The sequence below is a fragment of the Canis lupus genome, chromosome 21 (assembly GCF_048164855.1).
Source record: "Canis lupus baileyi chromosome 21, mCanLup2.hap1, whole genome shotgun sequence".
In the NCBI taxonomy this organism is placed as follows: domain Eukaryota; kingdom Metazoa; phylum Chordata; class Mammalia; order Carnivora; family Canidae; genus Canis; species Canis lupus.
Genome location: NC_132858.1, coordinates 57,291,158 through 57,303,183, shown reverse-complemented (window position 1 = coordinate 57,303,183; position 12,026 = coordinate 57,291,158). Strand labels below are relative to the sequence as shown.

The following is a 12,026-nucleotide window of genomic DNA, read 5'->3' as shown; positions in this document are numbered from 1 at the left end:
AGTGGTTAGGAGTTAAGATGGGGGTTAGGGATTAGGGAACGGGGTTAGGGTTAGTGACAGGATTTAGAGTTAGGCTTAGGGTTTAGGCTTTAGGGATTAGGACAGGAGGCTTGGAGGTGGGGTTAGGGTTATGGTTACAGTTAGGGTTGGGCTTAGGTTTGCATTTAGGGTTAGGGGTTAGGGTGTGAGTTAGGGTTAGGGGTAAGTGTTAGGGGTTCGGGTAAAAGTTATGGCTACGTTTAGGGTTAGGGCGAGGATTAGGTTTAGGATAGGGGTTAGGGCTAGGGTTAGGGTTAGTGTTTAGTTAGGGATTAGGGTCAGGTCAGGGTCAGGTTACGGTTTTTTAAAAGGGTAAGAGATAGGTTTAGGGAGTGGTTTAGGAGTTAGTTTTAGGGTACAAGTTAGAGTACCATTTGGGGTATGAGATAGGATTAGTATTAGAGGGTTAGGGTTAGGGTACAGGTTAAGGTTAGGAATAGGATTTGAGTACATTAAGTTAAGGTTAGGGTTAGAGGTTAGGGTTAGATTTAAGACAGGGGTCAGGGATAAGGGTTTCGAATAGGTTTAGGAGTTAGGGTGAGGGTTGGCAGGAAGGTTCACTGAATGTGTTTTGGTCTTGGGGTTTGTGTTTGGTTGTCGATTAGTGATGGGTCTTGTTTAAAGTTTAGTTTAACATTAGGATTAAGTGTAGGGTTAGGGTTATGTCTGTGTATGGTTAGAGTTTGGTTCCTGGCATGTGCCTGCACTGGGACTCCTAGTATCTTGGGCCATTGAGTTTTATGCACTCTATTTAGGTTTTGGGTTCAAAGATAGCCTGACTCCACCAAATTAGTGGCCTCCCCAGAGACTCAAAATCCAGGCTTCTGATGGGGTCAGAATAGACATTACAGACTTCTTCCAAGCTGAGCTAAGGAGGGGATTTGTGGCTCTAAATACTCTTTATTTGGATTTTTAGTTGCCTTTCTGATTTTTTCTCTAGTGCGCACATGTTTCATCAATACTACCAATTATTATTTTTAAGTTTTATTGAATTCCTGTTTGTGAACACGGTGTGATATAGTTTCAGGTTTACCACTTAGTGATTCAACACTTGGATACAACGCCTGGTACTGGTCACAGGTGCCCTCCACTGTCCCCATCCCCTGATTCCCCATCCCCCCACCTTCCTCTGGTATTTATTAGTTTATTCTCTGTGGTTAAGAGTGGGTATCTTGGCTTGCTTCTCTCATCCCCCCTGAGCCCCTTTGCCAGTTTGTTTGGTTTCTTAAAATTCACCTGTGAATGCAATTGTATTGTATTTGGTATCTGTCTTTCTCTGAGTTCATTTAGCATAAATCCTTTCCACTCCTTCCACATCATTGTAAATGGCTTCATTTCATCCCTTCTGATGACCGAGTGATGTCGCAGTGTGTATATTTACCACACTGTCTCTGCCCGTTCATCTGCCGATGGACGTAGGGCTGTATCCACAGTTTGGCTGTTGTTGATAACGCTGCTAGAAACACTGGGCTGCGTGTCCCCCTCGAATCTACTAAAGTACTTTTGTGTCCTCAGGGTAAATACCTAGCTCTGCAAATTTGGAATCGTAGGTTACCTCTATTTTTAACTTTTTAAAAAAATTTTTTTATGATAGTCACAGAGAGAGAGGTAGAGACACAGGCAGAGGGAGAAGCAGGCTCCATGCACCGGGAGCCCAATGTGGGATTCGATCCCCGGTCTCCAGGATCATGCCCTGGGCCAAAGACAGGCACCAAACCACTGCACCACCCAGGGATCACCTATTTTTAACTACTAGAGGACCCTCCACACTGTTTTCCACAGTGGCTACTTCTGTTCGCATGCCCACCAGGAGTGTAAGGGAGCGACCCCTTCTCCATAGCCTCACTAAAACCTGTTTTTTCTTGTGTTGTTAATATTAGCCATTATGACGGCTGTCAGGTGAACTATCATTGTGGTTTTGATTTGCATTTCCTTGATGATGGGTGATGCTTAGTGTCTTTCCTTGTGTCTGGTCGCCATCTGGCAGTCTTTCAGAGAGAAAGTCCATTCATTTTTCTGCCCATCTCCAGTTGCATAATTTGTTTTTAGGATCTTGAGATTTATATTTGCTTTATGTGTTTTGCATACTAACTCTTTAGTGGATGTGTTGTTTACCAATATCTCCTTTCATTTTGTATGTTGCCTTTTAGCTTTGGTTGTTTCCTTCACTTTTCGGAAGCTTTTCAATTTCTTAAAGTCCCAATAGGATTTTTGCTTTTGTTTCCCTCACCTCAGAGGCATATCTAGAAAGAACATCCAATGGCCCATGTCAAAGACTTTGCTGCCTATCTTTTCTTCTTTGTATGGTTTCAGGTCTCACAGTTAGGTCTTTCATCCATTTTGAATTTATTTTTTATATATATGGAGTAAGAAAGTGGTCCAGTTTCATTCTTCTGCATTTGGCTGCCTGGTTTTCCCAACACCATTTGTTCTTATCCTGGGGTCAGGATTAGGGTTTGTTGAAGAGACTGTCTTTGTGCCATTGGATATTCCTTGCTGCCTTGTTGTCGATTAATGGATCATAGAGTTACAGGTTTGTATCTTGTTTCGGCTTTCCATTCTGTTCTATTGATCTAAGCATCTCCTGTTGGGAGATTCTTGATTGCAGATTCAATTTCTTTGCTGGTTATCTGTCTGTTCAAGTTTCTTATTTCTTCCTTTTTCATTTTTGCTATGTTATATATTTCCAGGAATTGATCTATTTCTTCCAGGTTCTAGGTTCCTGGCATATAATTTTTCATAATGTTCTCTTATAATCGTTTGTATTTCTCTAGTGTTGGTTGTTATTTCTCTTTTCTCATTTGTGATTTTATTTAGGTCCTTTCACATCTTTGTATTTGTTCTCTTTTTTTAAAGATTTTATTTATGTATTCATGCGAGACACAGAGAGGCAGAGTTATAGGCAGAGGGAAAATGAGGCTCCATGTGGGGAGCCTGATGTGGGACTTGATCCCCCAGGACCCCGGAATCATGACCTGAGCCAAAGCACATGCTCAACCACTGAGGCACCCAGGTACCTTGCTGATTCAGTTCCTTTGCTAGTTATGGGTCTATTCACACTTTCTATTTCTTCCTATTTCAGTTCTGCTCATTTGCTCATTTCTAGGGATTTGTCCATTTCTTTCAGGTCTCCCAGTTTGTTTGCGTATAATCTTTCATAGTATTACCTTATAATTGTCTTATTTTTCTGGTGTTGATTGTGATCTCTCTTCTCTCATTTGTGATTTTATTTATTTAGGTCTTTTCTCTTTTCTCGTTGATACGGCTTGCTAGGGCTTGATCCATTTTATTAATTATTTTAAAGAACCAGCTCTCAGTTTTGTTTTTCCATTCTACTGTTTTGTTCTTCCTATATTGTTTATTTCTGCTCTCTTTTTTATTTTTTCCCTTCTTCTGTAGGCTTTAGGCTATGTTTGCTATTTCTTTTTCAGCTCCTTCAGGTGTAGGGTTACGATGTGTATTGGAGACTTCTTGTTTCTTGAGGTAGGCCTGTATTGCTATGTACTTCCCTCTTAGGACTGCCTTTGCTACATCCCAGAGGTTTGGAGAAACATGTTTTGATTTTCGTTTGTTTTATATTTCCTCTTTAATTTCCTGGTTGCTCCATTCATTCTCTAGTAGGATGATCATAAACTCAACATATTTTTGGTCTGTCCAAATTTTTTCTTACTGTCGACTTCAAGTTTCATAGCGTTGTGGTCCAAAAATGTACAGGGTGTGATATCAACCTTCTTGTAACTGTTGTACCTGTTGAGAGCTGTTTTGTGGGCCTTGATATTATCTGTTCTGGAGAATGTCCCATGTGCAGTTGAAAGGAATGTGTATTCTGCTTTCGGATCGAATATTCTGACTATATCTGTTGAGTTCCTGTGGTCCAGTGTGTCAAGGCTATTGTTCACTTGTTGATTCTGCTAGATGATCGGTCCATTGCCATAAGTGGGTGTTGAAATCCCCTGTCAGTGTATTATTACCAGTGATTTCCTGTATGTTTGTTGTTAATTGGTTTCTATATTTAGGTACTCTCATGTTGGCAGCATAAATATTTAGTTGTTTGATCCTGATAGAGTGTCTTTTTAAGTATGAAATAATGTTCTTCATCTCTTCTTACAGTATTTGTTCTTCCTTTTTGAGATTTAAATATTTTATTTATTTTTTCATTAGAGATACACAGAGAAGCAGAGGCAGAAACATAGGCAGAGGGAGAGGCAGGCTCCCCAAAGGGAGTCCGATGTGGGACTCGATCCTGGGATCCCAGGATCACACCCTGAGCCGAAGGCAGATGCTCAACAACTGAGCCACCAGGTGTCCCCCAGGGTTTGGTTTCAAATCTCTTTTGTCTGATATAAGTATGGGTCCTCCAGCTTTCGTTTGATATCCATTAGCGTGGTAGATGATTTTCCCTCCCCTGACTATCAATCTGCTGGTGTGTCTAGGTCTAAGGTGAGCATCTTGTAGGCAGCATACAGATGGATCTTGTTTTTTTAATAACGATTTTATTTATGAGAGAGAGAGAGAGAGAGGCCGAAAATTAGGGAGAAAGAGAAGCAGACTCCCCACCAGGAGCCCCATATGGGACTCGATCCCAGACTCCAGGATCACACCCTGAGTCAAAGGCAGATGCTCAACACCTTGAGCCACCCAGGCATCCCAGATCCTGTTTTTTAAGCCACTCTGGTACCCTATATCTTTTGATTGGAGCATTTAGTCTATCAGCATTCAGAGTGATTATTCAAAGATATGAACTTTGTGATTTTGTGTTACCGGAAGAGTTGGTGTTTCTGGTGACGTACTCTGGGCCTTTCTAGAGTTGTTGTTTTTGGTCTCTTTTTTTCCCCCACTAGAAAAGTCCCTCTTAAAATTCCTTACTGGACTGGTTAAATGGTCATGAACTCCTTTATATTTTGCCTGTCTGGGAAAATCATTATCTCTCCTCTCCTCCTGAATGACACCCTTGCTGAAGCAAGAATTCATACAAATTGGACTCCAATAAAAGAAATTTAAAAACATAAAATAAATTTTTGGTCTTATGATTGAGGAAAATGGCATGTAGGAGGTAAACCAGAAGCTGAAAGAGTAGAGGACAGATTTCACCATCCGTAGCCTTCACAGGGACATGATGTCCTTTCCAAGGAGGGGCCTCCCCTCCGTAGGATGCTTCCTGCCCCTCTGTGCTCCTTGTTGGAACCCAGCAGGCACATCTCTGTGCCTCCAGCACCTCTGAAGTCATGGTTTATTGCGTCTTTCATGTATCATATTGGGGACAACAGCGTCGTGTATGTAACCATCCGGCTGCTGTTAGACAACACTGGGTGGATTCCAACTTTTGTTGGTTGTGTGGTGTGTGTGTGTCTATCACATGTAGCTATCACGTGCAGCTATTGGATCCTCTGGCTGGCTCACCCAAATGCCGAAATGGTTGGCACAACATCATTTCTGGTGCTGGCGCTGGGCGGCTAGCTAAGCTCTCATGGCAGACCAACGGCTCGCGCGTGCAGTGATTTTCCGCTGGAGGGTAGGCTGAGCTGGAAGATCCGGCTTGGCCATATTCCCATGTGCGGAAGTGGGTCCTGCCATGCGCTGGCTGCTTATCTTCTCCCTGATGCCTCTCCAGCAGGGAGCTAGACCTCGGGGCCATCCTGGTGGGAGCTCCTGAGGAGTCAGCTGCCCATGGGTGGGGAGCTCTGGGACTGCCTGTGTTTGGGAGTCTGGGTGGAGATGGGGCTGGGGTTCTTTGGTCCCCTGTGCTGCCTGGCCTTCAGGCTGAGCCCCATGCTCACCCAGCCCCTATTCACTAAGGCAAGGAGGGTGCCCTCCACATGCTGGTGTGAGAGATCTAGCACCACAAGGTGTGCACGCCGAGTACACCTTGTGAGGGTGGCCCACGTGCGTGAGCTGCAGTGTGGGACCCAGTAAATTTAACAAAAATCCCTTACCCCTGGACAAGCAGAGCAGGACTGATTCCATTTTGTGCTCCACCAGCCATCTCCCCTATGACCCCACGTGACCTGCTTATGGCTTAAGGCGCTGCCCCACCCGACTCAAACCGCTGGGCACACCCTAATCTGAAATCGGGTCATCACATTGTAACCCTGCATTGTGCCACAAAAAGCTGCGCCCAATTCTGACCAAAGTAATAGGCCAGTTCAAGTCGATACTATAGGGTAAAGTGTAATTCAACCAGCCACCTGCGTGTGGACAAACATGACTACGCATCTTTCAGCATTCCCATGTGCCACTGGCTCCTATAAAGCTGCTACATCTCTTAGTCTCGGGGTCCAAATCCCTACACCTCTGTGTCCGGTGCACTTGGACCCAAGCTCCAGCTTGTAAAGCTGTAAAGAAACCCTCGGGAGTTTGCATCGGTGTGGGCTCCTTGGTGGTTTATCGGATTAGCAATCTTGGGCACAACACAAGGGCCTGTTGTCCTCACATCCCTTCCAGGGCCACGCTACCGCCCCGCAGGCCCTCTGTGCCCCAGGCACACAGGCACGGGGATACGGGGAGGGGAGGAAGTGCCCCGGAACCCAGCCAGCCCTGGCCCCCTGGACAGAGAGAACACAGACCACCCAGGTCTCTTCCACAGACACTGGTACCCTGAGGCTCCCTGGCTGTCACTCTGTCCCAGCCCCTCCTGGCCTGCTGGGCACAGGCTGAGTCCCAGTAAAGTCTATGGTGCCTGACCCTGGTGTCTGGCAGCCCCTGGAAGGCATGTGAGGATGTCAGCTGGGTGTGACTGACAGCGCCACTGTAGGGGCTGTTTGGGGCATGGATGTAGCCCCTCCTCCTCTCTCGGGGTCTCTCCACACCCTCTGCTCAGAGTTCTGGGATACACATAAATGGGCTGGCTGTGCATTTTCGCACCACAACACTTTATTGACGATCTACAGCAATGGGGCTCAGAGCCGAGGGCACATGCTTTTCCCTGGGGAGGGAGACCTTTCTGTCCTTTAGGGGAGGGCAACAATCACATGTGGAGTGGGGACGGGTGCTGGAGTCCCCCACCTGGGAACATGTTTGGACTCCGGGTGGGGACGTGTCTTGAGGTTTCAGCAAGAGAGACGATTCTGAGGGCAGCAGAGCTGAGCTGGACCTGAGCTCATGGACTCCTGCACTGTTCCCCGCAGTGTAGTTGGACCCCGGTCTCGGGGCCCTGGGGCCCCAGAACCTGGTGGAGCCTGTCTCCTAGTGTGGGTGTGGGTGTGGCCCACCGGCCTACCCCTTCTCTCCCAACATTGGGTGTCCCGGGATTCCTAGGGCTGCCCTAGGTCAGCGACCTGGATCTGTGGGGCACACCCAGGGCCCAAGAGGCCACATCCAGCTGTGGGAGGGCTCTCTCAGCCTGGGGCCAGAATCCAGGGCTAGCCAGGGCCATGGGGGGCTGGATCCCATTAGTCTTTGTGTTGGGCCTGGGGGGGCTCAAATCACCCCAACCCCACAGAGCCTGGGGACAGGCCAGCCCATGTCCCTCTGGGTTAGGGGCGTGTCCTATGCAGGGTGTGCCGCCCTCCAGGAGGGACAGTGGGTGGAGGCAGGGCACAGTGGGTCCTCTGCACCACTCACCTGCACCCACCCTGTCTGGGGTTCCCTGCCTTCCCTCCTTCCTGCAACCCCTGGGTACTCTATGGGAAACCCGGTCTTCTGATGGGAGCAGGGTATCCAGAGAACCCCGGTGAGGCTGAGTATGTCCCACAGGGGGCAGCTGCCCAGGGTCCTTGCTGGGGACAGATGCTGTGGGGGTGGATGTTGTGGGGGCAGGGGCATGATGGTGGTGGAGTGTGGGGGACGGTGCAGGGGGGATGGTGGGGGGAATAGTGTGGGTGGGGATTGTGTGGGGCTGTGTCAGTGTGAGGGGGATGATATAGGTGGGATGCCATTGGGGATGATGATGAAGGGGGATGCTGTGGGGGTGGGGAAAGAGGGGATGACATGGGGGGCCTGCCGACACAGGGCATCCACTTTCTCTCAGACGCACATGGATATGTCTACAGATAAAGGCGATCCCAGTCTGGGGTTTGCTGTGACACCTGCCCCTGGGGCACCGTGTGGTCAGTGCAGGACGCTGGCTGGACTGGGGGCATTATCTGGGGGTCATCATACTATGTATGCTTACAAATTGCAAATTGTCTCAAATTAAATGCATAGAATTTAGATATATATAAAACACCGAGTGTGGGTGTCACCCTGACCCGTCCGACCCTCATGGGAACGATGTGTGTCCTGCTCCAGCCACGGCCATGCCGCCTGGCCCGCAGGTCCGGTTACTGCCCTCCACGGGCCCCACCGCAGCCCCCTGCTTTTCAAGGGGCCGTCCCTCGCCCCTGTGTGGTTCAGCTCCCATGGAAACCCCTAGAGGCACCGACCTAGTGACCCCCTCAACCCCGAAGCCCCGGGGATTGGGGCATGGGTGTCATCCCCTGCACCCAACCATACAGTGGTGTGTTGCTGGCTGCTGTTGCTTCCCCGGCCTCTTAAGCCGGGTGTTCCCTACCCAGAAGCCCTTGGGCCTCCCCCGGGGCCTAGAAGCCCCCTGACTCAACAGCCTCTCCCCACCCTCTAGCAATCCCAAAACTTAATTTGGCTGCTAAACATCTTGTTGATGTCCAGGTCTATCTGCATGATGTCCCTGGAGGAGTCGAGGCCTCCTCCTTCATTTCCTGCGGGAAAACCGGGGAGGAGGAGCCGGCGTCAGGGACACAGACACTGGCCAGTCACCAGCTGCCATCCTGGGCAGGGAGCCCTGGGACCACCATAGGAGTGTGTCCTGCTGAAATCTCCTTTCTTCTCCTGGGAGGCCGGGGATGGCCAGAGTGCCGACCGTGGCTGTGGGACCTCTGTGAGGGGCTGTGGTGAGCCGCTGTGGGCGGGAGGTGACTGAGGGTCAGCCTGGGTGGGAGGGGACAGGGTATCAGCCCAGGTGGGGAGGGGACTTGGGGGTGTTGTGCCCAAGATTGCAAGTGCCCAACACTTGGGGGTGTTGTGCCCAAGATTGTCCAAGCAGACACCGATGCAAACACACGAGGGTTGATTTACAAACTCAAGGTTGGGTCCAAGTATACCCCACACAGCGGAGCAGGGACTTGGACCCCGAGGTGGGTTTTAGCTTAGTTTTAAGGGCTGGTCTCAGGGTCCTCCAGAAGGGCTGGAGCAATTCCTCAAGTTCTGTTTACATTTTGATATGAGGCCTTCAAGGACATTGAGCTTTGTTCTCATTCTAATATGGGGCTTTCTGGGACCTTAAGCTGTAAGTTTTTTTTCTTTTTTTCCTGTAACTGAAGTAATGTAAATTTTAGCTCTTATACACAGGGTCCTGGGATGGCAGTACTTGTGCTAACTGTGAACTTAAAGTGGAATGGCCTCAATTTTCTCAGCCTCCCCACAGACAAGTGCCTGAAGTTTAAAACTCCAAATTTTAGGGGCTGCCCTGGTGGAGACCTGTTCTCTTCCTGCCCGGGAGGGTGTCCGCACACTCCTGGCCTTTGCTGCTCTGTCCCAGGAACTGGGCCCCATAACTGCACAGGGGTTTGCAGCTTATGGCCACACAGGGCAGACAGCTGGCCCGAGCCCCACTGCTCTCAGCTGGGTTCCTGCTCCTGTGCCTGGGAACAGTTGGCGCCACTGTCCTTGGGACCCCTGGGATCCTGAGCCCACCCTGTCGCTCCAGGGACTGCCCCCCACTTCTCCACTTGAACACCTTAAGGCTGGTGTGTCCCCCACTCTAGGAGACTTCTGAAAGTACAATTTTTGTGCACTGCTGCTTATAATATTGTGAGTAGATTCGTAGGTTGGCTCTCTGCCCTTGTGGGATCCGGGGCTCTGTCTCTCCAAGATCAACTGATTGATTTTTTTAAGATTTTATTTTTCTGTAATCTCTACAGCCAACATGGGGCTTGAACTTGCTACCCCAAGAACAAGAGTCCCATGTTCTTACGAACCACACTGAGCCGGTCAGGCTCTCTTTGATTGATTGATACATGTTAATTGAAGCAGGGGTCTTGCATGTGTCAGGGCAGAAACTGAGCCCACGCTTTGAGGTGTGGTGGAGTCATTTGGACCTGATCAATGTGAAAGAAACCATAGCTTCCCTGGGAGCCCAGGGAGCAAGGCCCACACACGTGAATAGTTGATAATTTCCTTTACTGTAGTAGTTATTTTACTATTTATTTAAAGTGCTATTCAATGGTAAATGTCAATCTAGGATTGGGATACAGTGAGAACATTCTAGGATTTGTAGGTAACTAAAGCTTCCCGTCCAGGACTTAATGTTCCAGTTCGATGCAGAGATAGGCAAGGAAGCAAAGAGTTATGAAACATGGCACTGGGGTGCCTGGCTGGCCTGGTTGGGGGATCTTGATCTCAGGGTTGTGAGTTTGAACTCCATGTTGGGTATAGAGAGGACATGAAACGAAAATATTTAACAAATAATAAATGGATGAACAAATAAAGCATGACATCAAAGGTAAGTGTTTGCTTATGTCTCACCTGCGAACTATTCTTGATCGCCCCACTTGTCCTACTTAGCCCAGATGACGTCCTCCACAAGGGATAGTCCTGCCTCAGTGTAAGTGGGCGTCTTTCATTGTAAGACCTGTGGTTCCCCTCGTTCTGCAGGGAGAGAAGAGCCGTGAAGCCACGACTTCGGGGGATCAGCATACACCTAGGCAATGACCATTTCTGAACACAGTAGCCAGAGCTCGGCCTCCTTTAGGACGCGATGTCATAACGAAGCCTCTTTGGTCATAGTCTTGGATGCAGGGTGGCGGCTAAACTAGAATTAGGAAGAACAAAAGAGGAGGAAAACCAGAAGCTGAAAGAGAGGAGGACAGATTTCACCATCCGTAGCCTTCACAGGGACCTGGTGTCCTATCCTAGGAGGGGCACCCCCTCCGTAGGATGCTTCCAACCTCTCTGTGCTCCTTTTTGAAACCCAGCAGGCACATCTCCGTGCCTCCACTACCTCTGCAGTCATGGTTTATAGCGTCTTCCATGTATCCTATTGGGGACCACAGCGTCGTGTATGTAACCATCTGACTGCTGTTTGACAACATTGGGGGATTCCGACTTTTGTTGGTTTTGGGTTGTGTGTGTGTCTATCACATGCAGATATCACGTGCAGCTATCTGATCCTCTGGCTAGGTCACCCAAATGCCGAAATGGTTGGCACAACATCATTTCTGGTGCTGGCGCTGGGCAGATAGCTGGGTTCTCCTTGCTTACTCGGGGCTCGCTCTTGCAGTGACTTTCCTCTGGGGGGTCAGCTGAGCTTGAAGTTCGGACTCTGCCACATTCCCATGTCCAGCAGGGGGTCCCGCTGAGCGCAGGCTGCTTCTCTTCTCCCTGATGCCTCTCTATCAGGGAGCCAGACCTCAGCGCTGCCTGGGGGAGATCCTGAGGAGCTGCCCATGGCGGAGAGCCCTGTTGCTGCCTGTGTGTGGGAGTCGAGTTGGAGTGAGGGCTGGGGTTCTAGGTCCCCTGTGCTGCCTGGCCTTCTGGCGAGCCCCATGCTCATCCAGCCCCTACTCACTAGGGCAAGGAGGGTGCCCTCCACACGCTGGTGTGAGAGATCCAGCACTACAAGGTGTGCAGGCTGAGTCCACCTGGTCAGGGTAGCCAAGGTGCATGAGCTGCAAGTGTGGGACCCAGGAAAGTTAACAAAAATCCCCTACTCCTGGACAAGCAGGGCAGGACTGATTCCATTTTGTGCTACACCTGCCACCTCCCCTATGACCCCCACATGACCTGCTTATTGCTTAAGGTGCTGCCCCACCCTAGTCAGGCCGCTGGGCACACCCTAATCGGAAATCGGCTTATAACAATGTAACCCTGCTTTGTGTCCCCCAAAACTGTGCGACGATTCTGACCAAAGTAATAGGCCAGCTCAATTGGATACTATAGGGTAAGGTGTAATTCAATCAGCCACCAGCTTGTGGACCGGCATGATCGTGCAACTTTCTGTGAATCCCATGTGCCACTGGCCCCTATAAAGCTGC

The 12,026-nt window shown here is 49.3% G+C and overlaps 1 long non-coding RNA gene across 1 annotated transcript in view; it reads left to right on the top strand.

Moving 5' to 3' along the window:
* Positions 1 to 12,026, top strand: part of LOC140613560 (uncharacterized) — a 35,905-nt gene that overhangs the window by 3,333 nt on the left and 20,546 nt on the right. The window lies entirely within an intron of this gene.